This window comes from Bos indicus, chromosome 8 (assembly GCF_029378745.1).
Source record: "Bos indicus isolate NIAB-ARS_2022 breed Sahiwal x Tharparkar chromosome 8, NIAB-ARS_B.indTharparkar_mat_pri_1.0, whole genome shotgun sequence".
In the NCBI taxonomy this organism is placed as follows: Eukaryota; Metazoa; Chordata; class Mammalia; order Artiodactyla; family Bovidae; genus Bos; species Bos indicus.
In genome coordinates, this window is record NC_091767.1 from 61,565,370 (window position 1) to 61,574,436 (window position 9,067).

Below are 9,067 nucleotides of genomic sequence, written 5' to 3' on the forward strand. Positions count from 1 at the left end.
ATTGAACCCGTGCCCCCTGCAGTGGAAGCATGGACTCTTGACCACTGGACTTCCTGTGTCACATACTTTTAAAAGTTTAAAACAAAGACAATAAAATAAACATATTGATTACCGTTTGACTCTTACCTATGAAAAGTGAGGTGAGTTGGCACCCAAAGTCCTGGTGGAGCTATCTGGTTGAAGGTTGGCATTCCTGAGTATTCTTGGTAGGCAAAATCCTGGAGAGGAGTAAAAGTGATTTGCCAAAAAGCCTTGGGTTAGAGTTAGGACGAGAAAGGATTCAGTTCCCAAACCCTGAGAAAAGCTTTGAAAATACATAACTCTACTATGTGGTCTGAGGTGACCCCAACCAAGGCTGCCTCTATGTGCTTCCCAAATAGGGGAGACTGGGGGAACCAGCTTAGTCTCAAGCTCCACACATGCCCTTTGGGAGAATGGCTAAGCACAGTGGCATAAATTTAAAAAGCTCCAACCTTGGAATCCAAGCATGGGATCAACTGGCAGGGCCATGGTCCAATAAGGGCACTGAGCAGCAGTGGACACACTTCCTTAAATGGTGCAGGACAGCTGTTCAATAGTCATATGATACAGCTGCGTCAGAAACAATGTGGGTAGACTGCTCAGACTACTGTTCTCTCCCTTCTGGAGAGTAAGACTGACTTCTTTGGACTGTCTGAGCCCCCAGGGGGCTTGGAAGTGGGAGACTTCGTAATTCTCACTAATGGGGGCATTAAGAGACTTGGGAGATTGTTTGGAAAAATAAAGAAATATGGGGCTGCTTAGAACCCAACTGGTTTTGAAATGAGATATATGGTTAAACATCCAAAATGAAAAGACAAAATATTAACCAAATGAATCTGCTTATCTACCTTTATCTACCTTTATGAACATATTAGCATGTGTACAGGTAGGAACTAATACATCCCTAGGCTAAAAGAAAGACTAACGAGGGAAATAAGGAAACATTTCAAAGCAAGCCCATGATAGGTGACTTAAGAGAAGATCCATTCATTAAGGTAAACTGAAAGGACAAAATGCTTCTTGTACTATTATTATTATGTGCCTGACACACGCAGAAGGAACTTGTTTCTTTTACATCTTCCTTGAAAAGCATCTCAGTATCTTCTTGGTTTCCCAGGACACCATCTTTACCACCTCTTAAAGCTCTCACTTGCTCCCAATCTACATCTTTATCAGAGCCCCACTGATTTGCCCCTTCGGATTATCCCTCTAAAGATTCTGAGATACCTAAACCAGGGTCTATATGTGTTGTTGTTCTGTTTTTTTTTTTTTTTTTCTGTTTCTACTTATTACCACTCCCCTTGGTCCTGCCACTGATGGATGTTTGTTAAAGGAAAGAAGGAAAGAGGCTGGGAGGGAGCAAAGGATATTATGGCTGCACTGTAACTGAAAAAAAAGAGAGAACCACCATCAGAAAACAAACTGCAGGGAACTGGGGACTACCTGACCATGTATTACTTGACAGCTACTTATGTTATCATAAAAATACAATTCGTCTGATAACCATGGAAACCAAAAAGAAGGCACCGAGGTGAGGGTGGCTCTTTTCAGAAATCTAAAAACAATAAGAGGGCTGCCTGAAACCAGAAAAAGAAATCCAAGCACTGTACGCCTGAGGAAATCCTTTACTAAAAGGCCTGACAAAGCAGCGCTTTCTCCAGTCTCTAAAATCTAACCAGGCTTCAACAAGGGCGCTGGGACCGCTGGGGCTGATCATGAAACTATTCAGGCCTCTGTGTGCATCGGTCCCTTGGGGCCAGCTGCTATGAGGAAGGCTCACTGGGGACCTATTGTTATTTTAAAATGTACTAAGAACTGGCAGAGGAATATGTGTGTGTGTGTTTCTTCTCCAGATCCTATCAGGTACACAAGCCCACAGTAAGTGCTCCATATATACTTGTTGAATAAATGAAGAAATCAGGTTAAAATTCAGGGAAAGCACAGCATCTGGTAAACAGTGTGTGTTCTTTCCACCACCCAGTGCCAACATCCTGTCAGGTTCTGAGAAAATCAAAGTCCTGTACTCAGTTCTGGGTCCAGTTTCTCCATTTGCCCAAGGAGACAACTGGAGTAGATGGTTTCCCAGGCATCTTCCAGCTCTGACAGTCAATCACTGTATTGTGCTTTTTTTGGTGGCAGCACACGCCTGGCACTTCTCTTTCCCCTCAGAGGGAATCTGATACCCATCTGCTCCAATACATTAATGTTCCCATCCTGACTGACTCACTTGGTAGAAACAACAGGTTCACATGCCAACTGTAAATGAGAAGGCAAAGGGGGAACAGACAGAAATGGGGAAGAACTCCACTTGGCCCCGTTCTTAGGAAATCAGTACAGCACTCTTTTTAGGAATAAATATGCAGAAACGGAAGTGTGATGATTCTAAACATCCCTCACCTGAATGACTCTCTAGCTTACTAATACCTGTACTAATAGCAAATTATTGAGCATTTCTGTGCCCGACACGGTGCTAAGCCCTATTACACTTAATCTTCACAACAATCTCATGAGCTAATTACTGTTGTTATCTTCTTCTAACAGATAGGGTTCTATCCTGCTCGAGGTTGCACAGTAAGTGGCAGAGCTAGGATATGAATCCAGGTGTAACTGACACCCTGAGTTCTGGCTCTTCAGATGGCTTTTCCACCTGTTCTTCATTGTGGTCCTGTGAGCGAGGCAGGACCGGATTGATCACCTTTACTTTAAAGATGGAGAAACTAGTCTCGGGACAGGCTTTGCGATTTGCACAAAACACAGAAGACATAAAAGGTGCCTGGCCTCAAACACTCGCTCCTGCGTTCCGAGATGAGGGTTCTTCCCATCTTCCTCTTCGACTTCATTAACAGACTCGCACAACCTCCAGGCTGAAGGCAACCGCAGAGATCCACCTTCCTGGCCCCGTTTCACAAAAGGAGAAACCAAGGCACAGATGTTCTCCGGAGCAGCTAAGCCTCCAAGTGCCAGCAGAGCGCGGGGCCGCGGGCGGCCTGAGGGCAGCCCTCCCGGTGCAGCCGGGGCCAGGTGCTCAGACTCCTTGGCCGGCAGCCTCGCGAAGCGCCCGAGGTCCCCGGGAGGCAGCCCCAGGGCGCCCGAGCCCCCTCCCCAGGGCCGCCCCCCGCTCCGGGGCCAGGGCATCCCGGGGTCTCGGGCTGTCTCCCCCTTACCTCGCCGGGAGCTGTCCGGGGCGCTAGCCCACAGCACCGCGGGCCTCGGGCGCCGGGGCCGCAGCCACCTGAGCGAGGACTGCGGCGCGGGGCCAGGGGCGGGCACGCCTCGAGCCCCGCCTAGGGGCGGTATTTGCCGCGCTGGTGCGGGGCGGCAGCCGTCACGTGACGCGCGGGGAGGGGATGCCGGGAGCGGCGGGCGCGCGGCCGGGCTGGGCTTCCGGACCACCGCGGCGGAAAGGAACCCGGAGTCTCCTCAGGGAGGGTAGGGAGAGGGAGACGTGAACGGGGCGGATGAGGCTTCAGACGCTACGAAGTTGAGCTCGCGAAAGGACGATTAAGGCTGGTACTGCATGGCCCCTTGGAGCAGAAATAGAATCGGTGGGTGGAAATTGCAGGCAGGCGACTGGGGTCACTATGAAGAAGATTCTTCCAGTCACCAGTTATCTGTCGGTGTAATGGGCTGTTCCAGGAGGTAATGAGCAACTTTGTAGGTGTGCGCAGAGGGGCTGGTTCATTCATTCAACGAACTGACCGCTGGCTATGGTCCAAATAATATGCTGGGAGTATATATTAAATGATTTTATGTATACACACTACCTGTCACATACTTGCTGCTGCTGCTGCTGTTATTATGGGCACAGACGTGAACAAAGCTGATGTGGCTTCTGTCCTCCTTAAGTTAATTTCTGAGTGAAGAAGGTAGACATTAATCAGATATCATTTAAATAATTTGTAGTAAGTGCATGGGAAGAACCCAGATTTAAAACTAGGGGGCAAGGGAGGGTGGTCAGGAGTTAGCCAGACAGAAGAGAGGCCAGTAAAGCCTCTATGAAAGCTCTTGGGTGGGGTGGGGCAAAGAAGAGAAGATTGCTCTTTGGGTAAATGGAAGATGTCCAGTTTGTCTGAAGCTTATTGTGTTGACAAAGAACAGTGTAAGTGAAATTAAAGCCAGGTAGGGATCAGATCATGCAACATTTAGTAAGGCACAGTAAGGATTTAAAAATTTTATGTAAAAGGAAGGCAAAGAAGGGGTGAAGGATGTGGGTGATTTGAGACCCCCCCCTCCCTCTTTTAGTATGATAGGAGTCGTGGGGAAGATCCCTTGAAAAAGGAAATGGCAACCCACTCCCATTTTCTTGCCTGGAAAATTCTGTGGACATAGGAGCCTGGCAGGCTACAGTCCATGGGTTCACAAAGAGTCAGACCAAACCTTAAAAAAAAAAAGAAGAAGAAGTATGCCAGCTACTATGTGGAGAATAGACAAAGTAAGAGTGGAAGCATGGAGGTTGGTTAAAACTTGGACTGGAGTGATGGTAGTGAAGATGGAAGTAGATTCAAGGAACTTTATTGAGGTAGTCAGCCTCAAGGCTTGATAGGGGAAACTAGGGGGATTCCCCAGTCTTTTAGCTTAACGTGATTGGATCCATGAAAATGCTATTTTGTGAACTATTATCAGTGTCAGTTCAGTCGCTCAGTCATGTCCGACTCTTTGCAACCCCATGAACTGTAGCACGCCAGGCCTCCCTGTCCATCACCAACTCCTGGAGTCCACCGAAACCCATGTCCATTGAGTCGGTGACGCCATCCAGCCATCTCATCCTCTGTTGTCCCCTTCTCCTCCTGCCCCCAATCCCTCCCAGCATCAGGGTCTTTTCAAATGAGTCAGCTCTTTGCATCAGGTGGCCAAAGTATTGGAGTTTCAGCTTCAACATCAGTCCTACCAATGAATGTTCAGGACTGATCTCCTTTAGGATGGACTGGTTGGATCTCCTTGTAGTTGAAGGGACTCTCAAGGATCTTCTCCAACACCACAGTTCAAAAGCATCAATTCTTTGGCGCTCAGCTTTCTTTATAGTCCAACTCACACATCCATATATGACTACTGGAAAAACCATAGCCTTGACTAGACAGACCTTTGTTGGTAAAGTAATGTCTCTGCTTTTGAATATGCTATCTAGGTTGGTCATAACTTTCCTTCCAAGGAGTAAGCGTCTTTTAATTTCATGGCTGCAATCACCATCTGCAGTGATTTTGGAGCCCCAAAAAATAAAGTCAGCCACTGTTTCTACTATTTCCCCATCTATTTGCCATGAAGTGATGGGACCAGATGCCATGATCTTAGTTTTCTGAATGTTGAGCTTTAAGCCAACTTTTTCACTCTCCTCTTTCACTTTCATCAAGAGGCTCTTTAGTTCTTCTTCACTTTCTGCCATAAGGGTGGTGTCATCTGCATATCTGAGGTTATTGATATTTCTCCCTGCAATCTTGATTCCAGCCTGTGTTTCCTCCAGCCCAGCGTTTCTCATGATGTACTCTGCATATAAGTTAAATAAGCAGGGTGACAATATACAGCCTTGACGTACTCCTTTTCCTATTTGGAACCAGTCTGTTGTTCCATGTCCAGTTCAAACTGTTGCTTCCTGACCTGCATACAGGTTTCTCAAGAGCCAGCTCAGGTGGTCTGGTATTCCCATCTCTTGAAGAATTTTCCACAGTTTATTGTGATCCACACAGTCAAAGGCTTTCACATAGTTAATAAAGCAGAAATAGATGTTTTTCTGGAACTCTTGAGCTTTTTCGATGATCCAGAGGATGTTGGCAATTTGATCTTTGGTTCCTCTGCCTTTTCTAAAACCAGCTTGAACATCTGGAAGTTCACGGTTCACGTACTGCTGAAGCCTGGCTTGGAGAATTTTGAGCATTATAGCGTGTGAGATGAGTGCAATTGTGCAGTAGTTTGAGCATTCTTTGGCATTTCCTTTCTTCGGGATTGGAATGAAAACTGACCTTTTCCAGTCCTGTGCCCACTGCTGAGTTTTCCAAATTTGCTGGCATATTGAGTGCAGCACTTTCACAGCATCATCTTTCAGGATTCGAAATAGCTCAACTGGAATTCTATCACCTCCACTAGCTTTATTTGTAGTGATGCTTCCTAAGACCCACTTGATTGCACATTCCAGGATCCAGGAACTATTATAAGGGGAACATATTTGGTGGGGGCGGTAGTGGGGGGTGTCAAGAACTCAATGTTGGACTTGTTAAATTTTAAATGCCTGTGTGTCAGCCAAATGGAGATCAAAAGATATTTTGATACAGACCTCTGGATTTTGGAAGAAAATGTCAACTACAGAAATCTAACTTCAAAGACTTACAGGACCTTCTAGAACTAACACTAAAAAAGATGCCCTTTTCAACATAGGGGACTGGAATGCCAAAGCAGAAAGTCAAGAGATACCTGGAATAACAGGTAGATTTGGCCTTGGAGTACAAAATGAGGCATGGAAAAGGCTAATAGAGTTTTGCCAAGAGAATGCACTGTCATAGCAAACACCCTCTTCCAACAACACAAGAGACAACTCTACACATGGACATCACCAGATGGTCAATACGAAAATCAGATTGATTATATTCCTTGCAGCCGAAGATGGAGAAGCTCTTTACAGTCAGCAAAAACAAGACCAGGAGCTGCGTGTGGCTCAGATCATGAACTCCGTATTGCCAAATTCAGACTTAAATTGAAGAAAGTAGGGAAAACCAGTAGACCATTCAGGTATGACCTAAATCAAATCCCTTATGATTATATAGTGGAAGTGACAAATAGATTCAAGGTTTTAGATCTGATAGATAGAGTGCCCGAAGAACTATGGATGGAGGTTTGTAACATTGTACAGGAGGCTGTGGTCAACACCATCCCCAAGAAAAAAAAATGCAAAAAGGCAAAATGGTTGTCTGAGGAGGTCTTACAAATAGCTGAGAAAAGAAAAAAAAAAAAAAAAAAAAAAGCAGAGGAGAAAAGGAAAGATACATCCATCTGAATGCAGAATTCCAAAAATAGCAAGGAGAGATAAGAAAGCCTTCCTCAGTGATCAGTGCAAAGAAACAGAGGAAAACAAATGGGAAAGACTAGAGATCTCTTCAAGAAAATTAGAGATTCCCAAGAGAACATTTCATGCAAAAATGGGCACAATAAAGGACAGAAATGATATGATTCTAACAAAAGCAGGAGATATTAAGAAGAGGTGGCAAGAATACACAGAAGTCCTATACAAAAAGATCTTCATGACCTAGATAACCACGACGGTGTGATCACTCACCTAGAGCCAGACAGTCTGGAGCGTGAGGTTAAGTGGGCTTTAGGAAGCACGACTACAACCAAAGCTAGTGGAGGTGAGGGAATTCCAGTTGATCTATTTCAAATCCTAAAAGATGATGCTGTGAAAGTGCTGCACTCAGTATGCCAGCAAATTTGGAAAACTCAGCAGTGGGCACAGGACTGCAAAAGGTCAGTTTGCATTCCAATTCCAAAGAAAGGCAATGCCAGAGAATGTTCAAACTACTGTACAATTGCACTCATCTCACACTCTAGCAAAGTAATGCTCAAAATTCTCCAAGGCAGGCTTCAGCAGTCATGAACCAACAACTTCCAGATGTTCAAGCTGGATTTAGAAAAGGCAGAGGAACCAGAGATCAAATTGCCAAGATCTGGATCATGGAAAAAGCAAGAGAATTCCAGAAAAACATCTATTTCTGCTTCATTGACTACGCCAAAGCCTTCGGATCACAACAAACTGTGGAAATTTCTTCAAGAGATGGGAATATCAGACCACCTGACCTGCCTCCTGAGAAATCTGTATGCAGGTCAGGAAGCAAGAGTTAGAAACGGACATGGAACAACGGACTGGCTCCAAATTGGGAAAGGAGTACATCAAGGCTGTATATTGTCACCTGCTTATTTAACTTATATGCAGAGTACATTATGCAAAATGCAGGGCTGGATGTAGCACAAGCTGGAATCAAGATGCCAGGAGAAATATCAATACCACCCTAATGGCAGAAAGCAAAGATGAACTAAAGAGCCTCTTGATGAAGGTGAAAAAGGAGAGTGAAAAAACTGGCTTAAAACTCAAAGTTCAAGAAACTTCATGACATCCGGTTCCATAACTTCATGGCAAATAGATGGAGAAACAACGGAAACAGTGACAGACTTATTTTGGGGGCTCCAAAATCACTGCAGATCGTGACCACAGCCATGAAATTAAAAGGCTTGCTCCTTGGAAGAAAAGCTACGACCAACCTAGACAGCATGTTAAAAAGCAGATATGTTACTTTGCCAACAAAGGTCCATGTAGTCAAAGCTATGGTTTTTCCAGTAGTCATGTATGGATGTGAGAGTTGGACCATAAAGAAAGCTGAGCGCCATAGAATTGATGGTTTTGGGCTGTGGTGCTGGAGAACTCTTGAGAGTCTGTTGGACTGCGAGGAGATCCAACCAGTCCATCCTAAAGGATATCAGTCCTGAATATTCACTGGCAGGACTCATGCTGAAGCTCCAATACTTTGGCCACCTGATGCTTAGAACAGAGTCATTGGAAAAGACCCTGATGCTGGGAAAGATTGAAGACATGCAGAAAAGGGGACGACAGAGGATGAGATGGCTGGATGGCATCACCAACTCGACAGACATGAGTTTGAGCAAGGTCTGGGAGTTGGTGATAGACAGGGAAGCTGGGGATGCTGCAGTCCATGGGGTCACAAAGAGTTGGACACAACTGAGCAACTGATCTGAACTGAATCTAAGAATGCTGTGAAAAACAAATCATTGCAGCATACTGAGGTTTGAAATAGCTGACTTCAGTGATCCCACTGACATATCTCAGTCCTTAGTTCTATACAATGTATTCTCTAAAAATATATTCCATCTATTAATACCATATGATGAATTGTTATTATTACAGATTCTGGGTGAGGCCTGAGTTACCATGCAGCTTTTCTTTTATAAATGGAAAGAAAAACACAAAAACACACGCACCCTAAGTCTAAGGCCAACAATTTATTTTAAGCAAAGTCAAAGTTGTACACACTAGCTAGATACAAATAGC

General features: G+C 44.9%; 1 protein-coding gene across 2 annotated transcripts in view; it reads right to left on the reverse strand.

The window, feature by feature from the left end:
- Positions 1 to 3,303, reverse strand: part of FBXO10 (F-box protein 10) — a 42,645-nt gene extending 39,342 nt beyond the window's left edge. For both annotated transcript variants that reach the window (XM_019966224.2, XM_019966223.2), the window contains exons 1-2: positions 3,186 to 3,303; positions 127 to 218 (exon numbers count right to left, since the gene is read on the reverse strand). The gene's annotated coding sequence lies outside the window, so the exon portion shown is untranslated. The remainder of the gene's footprint in view (positions 1 to 126; positions 219 to 3,185) is intronic.
- Between the last annotated feature and the right edge of the window lie 5,764 nt (positions 3,304 to 9,067).